The 18,576-nt window shown below is 44.3% G+C and overlaps 1 long non-coding RNA gene across 1 annotated transcript; it reads right to left on the minus strand.

Moving 5' to 3' along the window:
- Positions 1-467: 467 nt before the first annotated feature.
- On the minus strand, positions 468-18,087 carry LOC113906932. The gene is made up of 4 exons (XR_003515042.1): positions 17,812-18,087; positions 7,992-8,191; positions 1,271-1,499; positions 468-633 (listed from the first exon to the last, which is right to left on the minus strand). It is a non-coding gene; the product is annotated as an uncharacterized LOC113906932 (long non-coding RNA).
- Positions 18,088-18,576: the final 489 nt, after the last annotated feature.

An 18,576-nucleotide genomic window follows, 5' to 3' on the forward strand; every position in this document is an offset into this window, starting at 1 on the left:
TGAGAAGGACCCAACTAGACAGACAGCGCCAGGCTGGCTCCGAGGCACCCTGGACTCTTGTGTCTACACCCATGCCCAACTGATCTGTAAGTAGCAAGGATGGTTTCTCTAGCAAAACCCACAGCTACTTCCAAAGCAAATGTGTTGTTCTCCCAGGGCCACCTGAATAAAGAACCGCCACCTGGAAGTGGCTTAAAGGAGCAAAATCTTATCGTCTCACGATAGTGGAGGCTGGAAGTCCAAGATCAAGGTGCCAATTGTCCTCTGAAACCGGAAGGGGAGAATCATTCCTTGCTCTTCCTAGTTTCTGGTGAAGTGAAGTGAAAGTCGTTCGGTCATGTCTGACTCTTAGTGACTTCATGGACTGTAGCCGGCCAGGCTCTTCTGTCCATGGAATTCTCCAGGCAAGAATACTGGAGTGGGTAGCTGTTCCCTTCTCCAGGGAATCTTCCCAATCCAGGGATCAAACCCGGGTCTCCTGCTTTGCAGGCGGATTCTTTACAGTCTGAGCCACCAGGGAAGCCCTAGCTTCTGGCTGTGGCCTATAATTCTTGGCTTGCAGCTGCAACATTTCAGTCTCTGCCTCTGTTGTCATGATCGCGTTCTTCCCATGTATCTCTGTCTCTCTTATCTCTGTAAGGATATCAGTCAAATTGGATAAGGGTCCACCCTGTCCAGTATGACCTCCTCTTAACTAATTATATCCACAGTGACCTTATTTCCCAACAAGGTTATGTTCCAAGGTGCTGGGGGTTAGAACTTCAGCATATCTTTTGGGGACACAAGTCAGCCCATAACAGCAAGTGGGAAAGGATGGATCGGGGCCCCTTTCTTTAAAAGGTGGCTGTGTACGCAGCAGGCATTAAGGCATTCATAGAGTTGCTTCAGATCACTAAATTGGCCTTTGGGGGAGCTCTCTTTCTATTCCTGTTTTTTGTTTTTGTTTCTGTATGTTTCTTCTTTTATCTGTTCCTCTGCTTTTTCCTTTCCCCATTCCCCAACCTCCATTAACAGAGAAGGCAATGGCACCCCACTCCAGTACTCTTGTCTGGAGAATCCCATGGACGGAGGAGCCTGGTAGGCTATAGTCCATGGGGTCGCTAAGAGTTGGATACGATTGACACGACTTAGCAGCAGCAGCAGCAGCAGCAGCAAGCTCCATTAAGCTGCTGCTCCCAGTACGCCCCCCCGAACCGCCCCCCCAACCCTCGCCACACAGACTATACATTCTTGTAGGACAGCTCTCTGCTTTCATAGTTCCAGGACTTACCACAACCTTCATCTCAGCTTGAACCCTTTCCTTAGAGTCATTGCTTTGTACTTTCAGTCCTGGGGTCTACAGAAGAGCTGGAGGCGTGATGGTGATAAAGGCAAGGAGATTCCATACAAAAGAGTATCGCTGAACAATAAAGATGTAATCTGCCCAGAGCTTTCTTTATTCCTTTGATTTCTTCTTCATGTTGTGTTTTTCTTATATGATTTCATTTAGGAAAGGAGTTCTGCTTTAAAAAAGAGAGACAGAGAGAGAGGAAATTACATTTCTAGGACATATAGTGAGAGGAGTCTTCTGCTCGTAAGGTTGATAGTTCAAGCGGGTAGTGACTTGGAGAGGTGCTGGAGAGCTGAATAAGCATTCATTCAGTGTTAACACTCATTGGAGAAGGAAAAGGCAACCCACTCCAGTGTTCTTGCCTGGAGAATCCCAGGGATGGGGGAGCCTGGTGGGCTGCCATCTATGGGGTCGCACAGAGTTGGACACGACTGAAGTGACTTAACAGCAGCAGCAGCAGTGTTAACACTGGCCTGAGACACACATTAAATATGTGAAATCCCACTCTACCTTAACTTGTCCTTTTTTTTTTTTTTTGCGTGGCTTGTGGGATCTTATTTTTCCCCACCAGGGATTGAACCTGGGGCCTCAGCAGTGAAAGTGCAGAGTCCCAGCCACTGGACCCCAGGGAGTTCCCAACATGTCCTTTTTTAAAAAGCTAAGTGGAAGTCCATCATGACAAACAAATGCAATAGTCCTCAGCGTTTGGAAGGCAGGGGGTGCATGGTGAAGCTTGGTTTCAGAATCACTATGTCCTCTCCTCACTCCTGCAGACACCAAAGTGTGTGGATGCTCTTGTCCTTTCTGTAAAACAGGGTAGGACAGCCAGTCCTTTGCATTCTGATCGGATTCGGTTGGTTGAATCCGTGGATACAGAGGGCTGCCTGCATGACTGGCAGCTGCTCTGGTGGCTGGCCCCGAGTCCTGCCTCTTTTCCTTTCCCTTTGGCCACTGCTAAAGGTTGCAGGAGTGTTTTCCCTTTTGAGAACTGTCGAGTGGTAACCCAACCCCCAAGTTTTAGGTGAAGACGGGGCCCAGAGAGGAGTGGTAGTTTGCCCAAGGCCCTGCAGCGATTGTTGGCAGAGCACCAAGTGGAGGAGAGCTTTCCCAGGGTGAGAGCTGAGCTTGGGCCTCGGCCAAGAGCTGAACAGGACTCCTCTTGCTTTGACGTCCATAATCCCCATCTCTTGGCCAGGAATTTTATCCTCTTGTTGTTCCACCTGTCCAGCGACCAGCTCTTACTCATCCTTCAATATTGCACCTTCCTTTACGAAGTTGAGAATTTCTCAACCGTCCATGCCAACTTAGCTCTTCCCATGTGCCCACCCTGTGTGATCCATATCAGAGAGCTTCTTACATTCTGTCACATAGATTTGTCTGGTGTCAGTCACTGCCACTTCTTATTAACCTATAATGTGCCTCATTCCTGAAAGATTTCAGATAACCATTTTCTCCACTATTTGGGGGTATTCAACAGGGTAAATCTAGCATCTAGCACAGTGCCAGTGCATTGTAGGTGTAGAGCCATTATTTTTTAAAATAAAAGAATTATACAGCTGGGTGGAAATCAACTTATATTCTAAGCCAAGGTGCCCCAAACTTTAAGCCATGTTAAACCATTTGGAAATTGTGCTAAAATTTAGATTCTGATTCAGGAGGTGTAGGTTAGGGGCCATGATTCTACATTTAGCAAGCACTCAGTGGATACTGATGTTGCTGGTACTCAGATCATACTTTTGGGTAACATAGAGAAAATTGTGGTATGCTCTGTTATCCATAATGATAAGTGTCGGGAAGGTATGGATAGAGTAGGCATAGTCAAGGAGCTGAAGGCATATCCAGGAACGCACACAGCTGGGATTCAGAATGAGACTTGCAGAAATCCTCCAGCTAACAGTTCCTGTCTGCCTGGGGCTCAGCCAGAAATGGACACTGGTACTGTTGACTTGGGGAAAACTCAAGGCCATCAGGAAGTTCTCTCACCATTCACCATGATGGGGCCTTTGGAAGGGAAGACAGACTGGGAATCTCAGGAATACTTTCTCACCTTTGGGAAAGAACATGCATTTGTACAGAATGCTACACATACAGTGTCTCAAAGATTCTTAAGGGAGAGGTGTCATCATATGGAAGACAAAACTGAGACTCACACACATATAAAAGGCTTGCCAGGGTTATTCAGGCCACAGGGCATTGATGAAAGGGATACTGCAATTTGATTTTCATTACATCTATGCTTATATCATGCTCCCTATCCTAACATCTTACTACTTTAGTATTGTAGCTGTTTGAATAATTATCTTCCAGGCAAACTGGGACTTAGTCTGAGTTGTTTGTCATCAAACTCTTGGCACCTAATGTGGGGGTCTTGAACCTAGGAAGCACTGCAAGAATATTGGTTAAAGAAAAGAATATTGAGTTTCACCATGGGAGGGTCTCCACTTATACACTCCATCAAGATTATGGATTGTGTTCAGCTGATGACAATAGAGCGCTAATGAGGTCAAGGCCGTGGGTTTGGTTCCCTTGTATGAGTGACACAGCTTTGCTTTGTTCCCCGCCCATGCTTCTTAACACACTCAGCAGTCTCAGTGAAAATGAGACCTATCACTAATTCAGGAACTTGGCCTCCTGAATCAGAGTCTTTGGGGCTGCCCTAAGAATCTGCATTTTAAATAAAATCCAGTGTGATTCTTTAGGGCTCGAAGACCTTTGGTTTAGGCTGGTCAGACACGTCTCCCCAGAAAGGGTTAAAAAATCTCTGTCCCCGCCTACTCCCCTCCCCCACCTGCCCCCGTGACTCACTTCAACTTGGGCAGGATTCAGACGTGCCAGTCAGTCATGGATTTTCTTTGAAGCCCCTTCGAACTAATTCCTCTCCCTTCCCTGAAGGGCTTAGAGTGGAACAAGCACACTTGGCTCAGGAACAAACAGAAATTTCACCCCAAATCCCCATCTTCGCCCCCCTCGCCTCCTCCCCCGCCTCGAGAAACAGTTCCGGGCCCTCCCTTCCCTGTGCTGGTGGAGAAGGGGGCGGGTTTGAGCAGGAAAATGATTCATCTGCCAGGTGGGCATCAAGAGATACAAGTCCAGTCTTTTATCCCTTTAAAAGTCCTGCCGCAGGGAGAGGGCAGTAAACCAGGACTCCCTGTACTCTGAGGCCCTTGGTCACTCCTCATCCATCTCGAGATAAATCAGATCAATTAAGTTCTCCTAGGAACACAGCGTTTCTTTTTCTGTTCCGTGCCTTCCCAACAGCAGCTCTGCCACTGGGGGCTCGGCAGCCTCCTCCCAGCGCTACAAGGATGGGGTGTCTCTCCTCAGCTCTAGGACAGATGGTTTCTATCATCTGAAACAACAGAGTTTGAACTCAGAGGGCTGGATTCCAATCCAATTGCTACTCCTTACGTGCCCCATGATTTGGCCAAGTCACTAAACGTCTGTCTCTCTTTTCTCAGCTCTAAAAAAGAGGTGATTCTATTCCTCCTTGCCTTCACTAGGGCATTTGAGGGCAAATAAGATGACTCTTTGTTTTGAGAAGGGTAGAGCTGTGACCTGTTCTAAGCAGGAGATGACCTGAGTGATGTCCTGAAGTCCTCTCCATCAGCGTTCTATCTGTAGCCAACAGGAGGTGAGCCGCTGGGGCCTCCAGTAGTCCACAAACATCGTTGAGAGCAGAATGCTGCCATACTTGAAAAAGTCACATTTCCAGGCTCTGCCAGAGGATCAGTGGTGTGCCATGTCATCTAGTGTGGGTGGACTGGTGGTCCAGGTATCACCTCCAAGCAACCCTAGAAGCTCCATGTCATTCTAGTGCAGAAGGACCAGTGGTCCAGGTATCACCTCTGACATCCCTAGAAGGAGATGAAGAGGGCTGGCTCACTCCATGCATGAGGCTGATGGAGAACTCTACCTTCCATCACCCTTCGGAGACTTTGACTCCACAGCTGCCAATGTGTATCAAGAGATGTTGTTGTCCAATCACTAAGTCGTGTCTGACTTTTTGCGATCCCATGGACTGCAGCACACCAGGCTTCCCTGTCTTTCACTATCTCCCAGAGTTTGCTCAGACTCAGGTCCCTTGAGTCGGTGATGCCATCAGCATCAAGAGATGGGAAGTTGCCTATTCAACTTCCCCATAGTTTTTAAACATGTTAGTTTGAACGTGTTATCTTATTTGTCCCCAAAAGCCCTAGTGAAGGCAGAGAGGAATAGAATCATTTCTTCTTTAGAGCTGAGAAAATAGAGACAGACATTTAGTGACTTGGCCAAATCATGGGGCATGTAAGGAGTAGAGATTGGATGGGAAGCCAGCCCTCTGAGTTCATGTTAGTTTTCGGGGGAGCTAAACAGGCTGTTGGAGAAGGCAATGGCACCCCACTCCAGTACTCTTGCCTGGAAAATCCCATGGATGGAGGAGCCTAGTAGGCTGCAATCCATGGGGTCGCTAAGAGTCAGACGCGACTGAGCGACTTCACTTTCACTTTTCACTTTCATGCATTGGAGAAGGAAATGGCAACCCACTCCCGTGTTCTTGCCTGGAGAATCCCAGGGATGAGGGAGCCTGGTGGGCTGCCGTTTATGGGGTCGCACAGAGTCGGACACGACTGAAGTGACTGCAGCAAACAGGCTGTTCACACTATTAGGTTTTGAGGGACTCCTGGCCCAGCCCCTCATCTGAGTGTCTTCTCAGCCATGCCCGCTCTCATTGGCACATCCAGGGTCTGCTACCTCGGGTCCATGACCCAGGAATGAGCTGTCTGTTCAGTTGATTCTGAGGTTCCTGCACTGACCCCTTTGTGTTTTTATTTTCAAGAGGTTTGCTATCTTCTTTGCCAGAAAATAATTCTTTACGAACAAGAATTTTGGGAACCTTGACAGGGGCTGGCGCATCAGATAACAGCATAAAGGATCTGACCCACTGGGCCTTTTGAGAAATTCTTAACCAGGTAAACAATTACATCTCAGGCTGTAGGGTGCCAGTTATACAAATGATGTCAGTCTCCCACTGAAAACCTTTCGATGGGTTCTCATTATATTTAAACTCTAAACACCTTACTCTGGTCCTCGCCTGCAGCCCTGGGCTCACCTTATATGCTCAGTGTCTCCCACACTGACCTTCTTCCTGTTCATCTGATGCAAACCAGCCCCGCTGTGGGCCCTTTGCAGTGACCATGTCTTCTACTCAGATTCTCCTTTCTTCTCACTTTGTAGGAGCTGGCTCTTTCTTGCTTTCAGATCCCTCCTTAAATGTAACCTCCTCGGAGAGGCCTTCCCTGACTACTCAATCTACTACTTGTCTTGTAACATGATCCTATTTTCATTTTCTGCAGAGCACTCAGCACTCTGATATTTTTCTCTCTATTTCTTGATTTTTGTTTCTCTTTATTAAGCTAGAAGACAAAATCTCTTGTTTGCTTTAAAATTTCCTGCTTTTAGTATAGTTCCGGGCCTGGAGCAGGCCCTTAGGAAATATATGACGACTCAGAAAGAATTGCTTTTAGAGCTGGGTGATCAGAGCCTCAGTTTCTTCATTTATTGAGTAGAGATTGTGTAACACTGACTTTGCAGAGCTGTAAGTATTTAATAGGAAAGAATACGTAAGAGGCAGACAAAGACAAATATCACCTGTACATGGGATCTTAAAAATGGTACAAACGAACTTATTTACAAACCAGAAAGACTCACAGACTAGAAAGCAGACATGGATACCGAAGGGGAAAGGAGATTGGGGAGCGATAAACTAGGAGTTTGGGATTAACAGATGCATATTAGTGTATATAAAATAGATAAACAGCAGGTCTTACTGTATAACACAGGGAACTCTATTCCATATCTGGTAATAAACCATAATGGGAAAGACCATGAAAAAGAATATATATATATATATATATATATATATATATATATAATGTATAACTGAATCATTCTGCTGCACACCTGAAACTAACACAACATTTAAATCAACTGTACTTCAATTAAAAAAAAAAACTGCCTTGAACATAAGAGATGCTGACAAAAGCAATTATTAATTAATTAAAAGAACTCCCCTCCTCTCCTTCCTCTGGCTGTAGCTCTGCCACTTAGGAGCCCATGGCCTCGGAGGTCATTTTCGCTCTCTGGGCTTTGTGAGGGGAAAGGAATGTCACCAGGTCGTCGGCACAGACAGTCTGAATTTCCCGTTTACCAGGTGGAAGGAAGCTAGGTCTCTTTTTCCCCAGCCACAGGGCCTAAAGGGCTTCCCTAAGTTAGCATGGAGGTGCTCCTCTCCTGCCTAGATGGGCATGCCTAGCTTCGGAAGGGAAGCTAGTGAAAGGGACCATTCTTTGAATACTAAGCAGGATCTTAATTTCTCCTTGAATTGACAAGCTTTATATTATGGCTCTGCTGTTGGCAGATAGGGGAGAACCTTGATAGTGGCTGAGTTAAATATGGCCGGGATTTACGGTAGAATAAAAGGTCCCAGATTAATAGGGTTTCTTTTCTCCGAACCGTAAATTGGAAGCCCTCATGCCTGATAGGCTACTAAATCTCCAGTGCCAAGGGCTGCTGGATGGAGAGCTTTGGAAGCACCCACCTGGCAGCTGAAGCTTCAAGCAGATGATCTCAACAGAGGCTTTGCTCCGCAAGGCGTGCTGGGTTGAAGGGCAAAGAGACCTACCTTTTGCATGGTGATGATGACATCACACTGGCTTAAGAGGACTTCAGGCTTTCACTAGTCATCTCAGGGGAGGGCCTGAGCAGAGAGCAGCAGGTGGAGGGCTGGAGGGAGCACAGGCGGGCAGCATCATGGTTCAGCGGTTCGGAGTTATTTGTGCAAATTTGATAAGCACATTCACACCCTCCCTCTCTGAAAGAATGCTGCAGAGACAGAAAATGGTCCAGGGTTTGTGATTGTTCAGGGCCATGCCTGCAAGCCCCCAAGGACATTTTCCCTGGGAAAATAGCCTGCAGCACTTTAAGAAGCAGACTCTGGGTACAGCAAATAGAGTTCTCTCACTTATTTGAAGTCTGGTGGGTGAGGGCCAGAGCACAAGGCTGAAAGGCAGGAAGTCTGTTTCCTTGTCACAGTAAACTTCAAGGCGGTTAGGACGTGTGATCGACGTCATCTTAGGAATGAAGAAACCAAGATCCAAGGAGATTAGGTGACTTGTCCACAGTATGCAGCTGGGAGACAAGTCACTGAACAAGAAACAGATTCCCCAGACACCTCAGCCCTTCATGCGTTCTCCTGTTCAAGCTGCCTTCAATGCCCCTGTCCATAAAGAGGAGTACAGGTGGTGATGGGAGGATGTGGACATGGTGATGATCCAGGGTTTTGTCCTGCTGCTTCCAGCTTTCTCCAGGCAGGGAAACAGACTGTGGACTATGATGGTTATGAAGACAGGCTAAGATATTCAGTGCTTTTATGGGGCTGAGAAAAGATGCCTATTCTGGGTAAATGTAGCCTTGTGCCAGGCCGAGACTTTTGCCTCAACTTATCCTTTAGGCCCCTCATAGCTCAGTTGGTAAAGAATCTGCTGGCAATGGAGGAGACCCCGGTTCGATTCCTGGGTTGGGAAGATCCACTGGAGAAGGGATAGGCTACCCACTCCAGTATTCTTGGGCTTCCCTGATGGCTCAGCTGGTAAAGAATCAGCCTGCAATGTGGGAGACCTGGGTTCGATCCCTGGGTTGGGAAGATGCCCTGGAGAAGGGAAAGGCTACCCACTCCAGTATTCTGGCATGGAGAATTTCAAGGACTATCCATGGGGTTGCAAAGAGTCGGACATGACTGAGCGACTTTTGCTGAGAGTTGGACTATAAAGAAAGCTGAGCACTGAAGAACTGATGCTTTTGAACTGTGGTGTTGGAGAAGACTCTTGAAAGTCCCTTGGACTGTACCAGTCCATCCTAAAGGAAATCAGTCCTGAATATTCACTGGACTGATGCTGAAGCTGAAACTCCAATACTTTGGCCACCTGATGTGAAGAGCTGACTCATTGGAAAAGACCCTGATACTAGGAAAGATTGAAGGTGGGAGGAGAAGGGGATGACAGAGGATGAGCTGGTTGGATGGCATCACCGACTCGATGGACATGAGTTTGAGCAAACTCTAGGAGTAGGTGATGGACAGAGAAGCCTGGCGTGCTGTAGTCCACGGAGTAGCAAAGAGTCGGAGACGACTGAGCAACTGAACTGATACTTTAGGCTGTTGTTTTTTTCTCATTTTTGCAGAGAATAATGTACACACCCACACACAGCTGCTCTGCTGATGGGAATTCAAATCACAGCTTCATAAGGAGGCTTTCTATCACAAAGACTTCCCATTTACCTCTCTCCTCCTCCTTCTGCTCTTTGAAGCAATTCCTTCAAGGAATTATCTGCTAAAAACACCTGGACAACTTACCCCACTGCCTTTCTGGGACTTTTGACAGAACTCCTGCCACAACTTCACCCTACCTGGACCATTCAATCTAGGAAGTACATAGAAACAAGCAGCAGAGGTTGGAAAAGCTCTGCTGAAGTTGACAGTCAGGTGGGATCCACTCCAGGCATCATTTCTTCTCGTGTCATCTACCATCTTCCTGGTGGCTTCCACTGTTTTCCTGGCCAGTCTTGGAGTGCTTCCAACCCATCTGAGCCAGTAGTCATTAAGCTGCTTTGGCTAGAGCTTCCATGGACACATATCAGAATATTAATGTACAATCCATTTTTTCTTTTTTCTTTTTTAATGTCAACAACTCAACTTACTTTTGGCTTTTACTTTGTTGAATTAAAAGTCAATTTCTCTTATGAACAGGAAGGTGACCTTCTCTTGGATAAAATACAAACATTTTCCCACTAGTAACTGTGCTTCTGAAGACCAAACTCTCCCTGCCATAAAGTAAAAGGAACACCTATTGTGTGTGCATGCACATGTGTGTGTGTGTGCTTGTGTGCACAGGCATGCATGTTAATTATTTAGGATTCATTAAAATTGCACTCAGGGGTCTAATGAAAAAGAAAAATAAAATAAAGCTTTTGGGTTGAGGGCAATGAGAGTATGTTCTGAAGATGAGAAGAGGCTGAGATAAAAGGAAAAAGGAGGAGAATCTGGTTCTGGGATCTTGTTGGAGTAAAACAGCCAAGTTGGGGCTCCAGACAATTGGGCAGAGAGCACTACTATGGGGGCACTAATTGAGTTTCTAAGAGGTAGGATAAAGTAAGATCTTTGCCAGGTGAAAAGTGACAGTATTAGCTGCTCAGTCATGTCTGACTCTTTGCAACCCCATAGCCTGCCAGGCTCCTCTGTCCATGGAATTCTCCAGGCAAGAATACTGGAATAGATAGACATTTCCTTCTCAAGGGGATCTTTCCAACCCAGGGATCAAACCCAGGTCTCCTGAATTGCAGGCAGACTCTTTACTGTCTGAGCCACCAGGGAAGTCCTGGTGAAAAAGTACCTGATATTCAGTTCACATGAAGGGACCATCTTGTGTGCCCTAGAGTCCTCGTCAGCCAAAACTCCAAGGACTTGCCAGTCTTTTCTCCATCATCATATAGGTGCTCCGTGAAGCTGTCTCTCTGCAGAGGCCCCAGGTCAACTGTAATGGTGGAAGGGATTTTGAGCATACAGCATGGAGGGCAAGATGGGGAGGAGCTGGTATACTTGTCTGAGTAAACAAGGGCCCAGGGACTTAAACCACCTGAGGCTTGATTTCTCAAATAGGTAACCTCCTCAAAGTTGATAGGATTATTTTTTGGTGAGATTAAATCCAGTCCTAAAGACATGAGGAGCACTTGTAATTGTGAAGAACATAACTGCAGGCTGTTTTATGAAATAAAGAATCCCTTGGTCATGAGCCAAGTTTGCCCCATGATGGAACTTAGATAAAATCCTGTAAAAATCCAAACCATTTTGGAAAGTGGATTTTCCTAAGCCTAACTAGAAATGCAGCTACTCTTTAGGTTCTCCCTTAGAGGAGAAGCAATACCCCCTTGGACAGGAGACAGAAGGGTATCACAGGAAACCCTTCCATCTTCTCTACTCACATTCAAGTTGAAATGTATTTGTGACATTTGCTGGGACAAGACTTCTTAGAAGTAAAACTCATCGGATATTGTAGATAGAAAGCATCTCAGAAATCACACCTATTTTAGCAATATCCTCCCCTTGATGGATGGCCACTTGAGGACAAGGCCCACCAGGTCTCATTTGACTTCAGTTCCCTACACCAAGAACATCATTTGTCAAATAGCAGATGCTCAATAAATATTGATGGAATTACTGACTGATTGAGTAAATGAATGCATCTCTCTCAGTAACACAGATTCTCTTCTTGATCAAAATCCTAACTGGGCACCTCTGAACTGTCTTCTAAACTAAGCTGTGACTTTTGGGTTTCTGTGTTCAACTTTTCTTTGTCCAATTTTAGCAGGAATTCTGTTATATCAGTTTAACCAAAATCCTCTACCTTTAATATCTGATTAAGTTCTTCATTCACTACTATTTCCCAGGTGATGTCTGATCACCCTGGAATCACCTTGGCATGCCTTCAGCAAGAATCCCATTAGGTTAATTTAGCTAGAATCCTCTCTTAGCCCTGATGTTTCCTCTTCAGTTCAGTCGCTCAGTCGTGTCTGACTCTTTGTGACCCCATGAATCACAGCACGCCAGGCCTACCTGTCCATCACCAACTCTCGGAGTCCACCCAAACTCATGTGCATCGAGTCAGTGATGCCATCCAGCCATCTCATCCTCTGTCGTCCCCTTCTCCTCCTGCCCCCAATCCCTCCCAGCATCAGGGTCTTTCCCAATGAGTCAACTCTTCGCATCAGGTGGCCAAAGTACTGGAGTTTCAGAGTCAGCATCAGTCCTTCCAATGAACACCCAGGACTGATCTCCTTTAGGATGGACTATTTGGACCTCCTTGCAGTCCAAGGGACTCTCAAGAGTCTTCTCCAATACCACAGTTCAAAAGCATCAATTCTTCAGTGCTCAGCTTTCTTCACAGTCCAACTCTCACATTCATACATGACCACTGGAAAAACCATAGCCTTGACTAGACGGACCTTTGTTGGCAAAGTAATGTCTCTGCTTTTGAATATGCTATCTAGGTTGGTCATAACTTTCCTTCCAAGGAGTAAGCATCTTTTAATTTCATGGCTGCAATCACCATCTGCAATGATTTTGGAGCCTCCCCCCCCCCCCCCCGCCAAATAAAGTCAGCCACTATTTCCACTGTTTTCCCCTCTATTTCCCATGAAGTGATGGGACCAGATGCCATGATCTTAGTTTTCTGAATGTTGAGCTTTAAGCCAACTTTTTCACTCTTCTCTTTCACTTTCATCAAGAGGCTTTTTAGTTCCTCTTTACTTTCTGCCATAAGGTGGTGTCATCTGCATATCTGAGGTTATTGATATTTCTCCCGGCAATCTTGATTCCAGCTTGTGCTTCTTCCAGCCCAATGTTTCTCATGATGTACTCTCCATAGAAGTTAAATAAGCAGGGTGACAATACATAGCCTTGACGTACTCCTTTTCCTATTTGGAACCAGTCTGTTGTTCCATGTCCAGTTCTAACTGTTGCTTCCTGATCTGCATACAGGTTTCTCAAGATGCAGGTCACGTGGTCTGGTTTTCCCATCTCTTTCAGAATTGTCCACAGTTTATTGTGATCCACACAGTCAAAGGCTTTGGCATAGTCAACAAAGCAGAAATAGATGTTTTTCTGGAACTCTCTTGCTTTTTCCATGCTCCAGCGATGTTGGCAATTTGATCTCTGGTTCCTCTGCCTTTTCTAAAACCAGCTTGAACATCAGGAATTTCACAGTTCACGTATTGCTGAAGGCTGGCTTGGAGAATTTTGAGCCTTACTTTACTAACGTGTGAGTTGAGTGCAATTGTGTGATAGTTTGAGCATTCTTTGGCATTGCCTTTCATTGGGATTGGAATGAAAACTGCCCTTTTCCAGTCCTGTGGCCGGCCACTGCTGAGTTTTCCAAATTTGTTGGCATATTGAGTGCAACACTTTCACAGCATCATCTTTCAGGATTTGAAATAGCTCAACTGGAATTCCATCACCTCCACTAGCTTTGTTCGTAGTGATGCTTTCCAAGGCCCACTTGACTTCACATTCCAGGATATCTGGCTGTAAGTGAGTGATCACACCATCATGATAATTTGGGTCATGAAGATCTTTTTTGTACAGTTCTTCTGTGTATTCTTGCCACCTCTTCTTAATATCTTCTGCTTCTGTTAGGTCCATACCATTTCTGTCCTTTATCGAGCCCTTCTTTGCATGAAATGTTCCTTTGGTATCTCTAATTTTCTTGAAGAGATCTCTAGTCTTTCCCATTCTGATGTTGATGTTTCCTCTTAGGAAGTTTTAATCCTCTGACTCCCTCTCTGCTCCTTGGCTGTAAATTTACACTTTTCCTTGTACTTGGAGTTGAATCTCATCTCTCTTCCCTACTGTAAAACCCCTTTGTAATAACGATCCATCCCTTGAATAACGTCTGCCTTACCATCTTTTGTTGAGTGCCATGAGTAACTTTTATTTAGCATCAGCAGCTATCTGGATATCTCCAGGGATAGGGACAGGCTGCTTACTAGCTCAGAAGGCAATTTAGTGTTTTTGTAGATCTTTCTGATTATTAGGAAGTTATTTAAATTGAGTCAAAGATGGATTTCCTGCAAATTTTCTACATGTGCCCTGGTTCTGCTCTCTGAAGGCAGCAAAAAAGCCTCTTCCTTTATTCTCTTGCTATAGATTTTCTTGTCCTATTTCTCATGTGCTCTTTCTTCAGTAACCAGTGACCTCATGCTTTTCCCTGCTGGTCTGGAACATATCCAGTGAAGTGTTTAACTCAGGAATGCCTTGCCAGGGCATTGCTCTATGATTTAGGTCTCTCCTTCTCTCTTGGCCCTGTTCATGTTGAATGAACTTGTCACAGGTGTCATCCTTTTTCAGCTAGCTGCTATTGCAGAAAACTAGCTAAAGGATATTTCTGGTGGCTATATTATCAGTGATGTTTATTTTCTCCTTTACATTTTCTTGTAATAATGGGAAATGTTTACAATGAGAGTGCTTTCCTTTAATAATCAGGAAAAAATTTTTCTATTATGGAAGAAAGATACTGATAAACTAGCTTATAATAGAGTGTTGAACAGCATTGGCCTAGAGCAACTTTATCAAATATCTACTGTTGGGGAAGAAAAAAATTCCGCTACTCGTCTAGGCTCATTTGCCTGGCCTAATAACTAAATTGAGATAAGACAGATTAACAGGAGAAAAACAAATTTAATTATGCATATACAGGAGCCCCAAAAGAATATATGAGACCCATAGAAAGTCAGGCAGTTGAGACTTACATGCCATCTTGAGCTAAGGAGAAGGGAGGAGGGGGTCTAGGGCTTCAAAGGGAAGGAAGACAGTTTACAGGAAGCTGGGAAAAGCAAGTAGTGGGCACACAAGTGTTTGTCCTGCCACATAGAGACAATGGGACACAGGAATTCAGTCTCTAGGCCCTGCCTACCTTCCCCCCACCACAATTTACCACACCTAGTCCATATTCTTTGGTGATAGCTCTTAAGGAGAAAGGTAAAAAGTTCTTCCTGAGTCTTTTGGGCCTTGATGGTCTTCAGCTCAAATTAATCCACATGCCAAAAGGACACATTTGGGGGAGAATCTTTCTCGAACCCTCCAGTCCTGCCTTTAAAATTTAGTCAAGAAATTTTATAGCCCAGAAAGTTGAGTTAGTAGATTGCTCTATCTTACGGAACCAGTCCCTTAGTCTGAAAATAGATGAGTTTGGTTAAACAATTGTGTCTCATTTTAAGAGGCTTCAGTCAGGTGGGTTCCAAAAGTGAGGCCTATGTTGCAAATATGTCCATGGAGACAAAATAAAACAGAAGTTAATGATTGGAGCTGCCTCAGTCATTGGAGATTTCTAGATGTCCAGCTCAAGACATCTTCAGATGGTATGAGGGCAGGCAATGTCAGTTTGATATATTTATTGGTTTGCAATTTGAATGTCTCTGGTGACCTTTCTGAGTAGCCACACAGCCACAGGCACAAAAATTGTCCACACATGAACTGTTCCAGTGACTTCTCTACAGTTGATATCAAGTTGTCCAGGCTTATTTGTGCAATGGGCTTTATTGGCTCCAGAAAGTCAACCTTAGTTCCTTAAACCTGTCTGGTCATATACTAGTCTATATACATTCCTCTCAAATGTAACATTTCATTCAAAGCCTTGGTAATATAACCAAGATTTCTAACTGTGTCCTGTTACAAGGAGAACGGGTTCTTAGTGAACTTGTGCAAATAATTGTTATGGAAATAAGAATACTCCCTGACAATTTCTGAATTCTGGAGGGATCAGGCAGGGAAAAATGTGTTTCATTTTTGTTCACAAAGATTAGATCAGATCAGTTGCTCAGTCGTGTCCGACTCTTTGCGACCCCATGAATCGCAGCACGCCAGGCCTCCCTGTCCATCACCAACTCCCAGAGTTCACTCAGACTCACATCCATCGAGTCAGTGATGCCATCCAGCCATCTCATCCTCTGTCATCCCCTTCTCCTCTTGCCCCCAATCCCTCCCAGCATCAGAGTTTTCTCCAATGAGTCAACTCTTCACATGAGGTGGCCAAAGTACTGGAGTTTCAGCTTTAGCATCATTCCCTCCAAAGAAGTCCCAGGGCTGATCTCCTTTAGAATGGACTGGTTGGATCTCTTTGCAGTCCAAGGGACTCTCAAGAGTCCTCTCCAACACCACAGTTCAAAAGCATCAATTCTTCGGTGCTCAGCTTTCTTCACAGTCCAACTCTCACATCCATACATGACCACAGGAAAAACCATAGCCTTGACTAGACGAACCTTTGTTAGCAAAGTAATGTCTCTGCTTTTGCATATGCTATCTAGGTTGGTCATAGCTTTCCTTCCAAGGAGTAAGCATCTTTTAATTTCATGGTGCAGTCACCATCTGCAGTGATTTTGGAGCCCAGAAAAATAAAGTCTGACACTGTTTCCACTGTTTCCCCATCAATTTCCCATGAAGTGATGGGACCGGATGCCATGATCTTCGTTTTCTGAATGTTGAGCCTTAAGCCAACCTTTTCACTCTCCACTGTCACGTTCACAAAGATACTTTTTACCAAATTGCTCTAAGTCATAGGTAGTATCCCCTGGAGGAGGATTGCAACCCATTCCAGTATTCTTGCCTGGGGAATCCCATAGACAGAAGAGCCTGGCAGGCTGCAACCCATGGGGTCACAAAGAGTTGGACAGGACTGAGTGACTAAACAAGAACAACATAGGTAGCATAGAGAAAAGAGAAAAAAGTTTGCTCCACTCTGGGAAAAATAAAACATAAAAGAACCAGCAATGTTTCAAAAAAAAAAGTCATAAAAAATTATTATCATCCTCTATCAATTCATTCAGCCCAATGAACTTAATATTTGTTATACTAAAATCTAGTTTTCCCACTAGTCCTGAAAATTTTTACTCAGTTTAGTTAAGTGATATTAAAATTAAAATCATCAGAAAGTTGTATTCTAGAATACTTATAAAAGTCTTTTCCATGAATCCCTCTGAAGATGAAGTTTTGCAAGAACACTTTGGCAAAAGCATCAGAGTAAAACAATCACAGAGTAAATGATGAAATACTTTAAAATGTCCACTTTTAAAGATCTGACAAGCATTTATTATAATGCAATTGATGAGGAAACTTACTTATTTCTATGACATAAAACATTTTAGGATAATAACTCTAATTATAACTAACAGCATACCAGGACATATAAGAATTTTAAATATTTCATACAATTTTTGGAGCACTCACATTAATAACTCTGTGTGGGGTCGCACAGAGTCGGACACGACTGAAGCAACTTAGTAGTAGTAGTAGTATATAAATATAATCTAAGGTTTAGCATCACTTATTTGGTAATGCTTCATGAACTTATTAAACAAACCTAAGTATTTTAACATCTTTCTTTTTATAAGGAGAGAGAATAAAACTTTTAAGATGTTCCAGAGGCCCTCTGGAAAATCTCACAGTTACTTCTGGGTCAAAAAAATCTTCATTTAAAATTTGATTTGGGGAAGTTTGTTAAAAATATCAAAAGTTTTGAACACAACTAAATAGAATCACAGATCATTATGAAACAATACTTAATTATGCATTTAAGCAAAATGACAAGAAGATTTCAAAGGCAAACATAAAAATTTGGACAGTTCTGATGAAAACCACGCTCCTTTAATACTGAGAAGACTTCATTTAGTTAAGTAATCAAAAGACCAGGTGATAATTTGTCAAAATAGGCTCTAGTCTGGCGAGAGTCACGAGCTCACCAGTCTGAGAGGCTGACTAAAACTTCAGGCTCAGAGGGTCTGAACCTCTGTTCTACCCTATGGTTTTCCGTCTTAGGGGAAATGACAGAAGAGACAGAGACGAGGAAAACAGCGGTCATCTCTGGGAGGGAAAGGATGAGTAAAGGAGCAAGAGTACTCACCGCAGATCTTTACCAGAGCTGCTGTACCTAAGAAACTAGCTTCGCAGATGTTTTTTCCTGCTAATTTAAATGTGGAAAAGTAAAAGGAGACTCTCACCAGTCTCGCTTCCCCTGGACCTTGCAGGCTAGAAGACTGACATGGTGAGAATTTCCCCCTTTTGCTGGCTTGTTGTCAGCGGTCCCAAATTTTCTCAGCTGCAGCAGCCTCAGACTGAGCAGTGTCCAGCAAGAAAAGTCAGTCCCATCTGGGTCACCAACTGTTGAGAAAGAAAAAAATTTCCTCTGCTGTTCTAGGTTCATTTGCCCGTTCTAATAATTAAATTGAGATAAGACAGAGTAACAGGAGAGAAACGAATTTAATTATGTCTGTACAGGAACCCCATAAGAATACGAGGCCCACAGGCAGTTAGGTAATTGTGTTAATATGCCATTCTGAACTAAGAAGGAGGTAGGGGACTGGGGCTACAAAAGCGAGGAAGAAAACTTACAGGAAGATGGGAAAAGCAAGTGTTTGGTAAACAAATATTTGCCCTGCCACACAGAGACAGTGGGACACAGAGAGGAATTTAGTCTCTAGACCCTGCCTACTTCCCCTCATCTCAATTTATCAGAACTTGTCCATATTCTTTGAAGCTAGTTTTGATGACATCTTTCTTTCTGGGCCAGATGCTCGATCTAACATCTTTTGGGGAGTAAAGGGAGAGGTAAAAATCTCTTCTTATATCTTTTGGACTTTGATTGATTTCACCTCAAATTAACCCACAT

This window comes from Bos indicus x Bos taurus, chromosome 16 (genome assembly GCF_003369695.1).
Source record: "Bos indicus x Bos taurus breed Angus x Brahman F1 hybrid chromosome 16, Bos_hybrid_MaternalHap_v2.0, whole genome shotgun sequence".
NCBI lineage: Eukaryota > Metazoa > Chordata > Mammalia > Artiodactyla > Bovidae > Bos > Bos indicus x Bos taurus.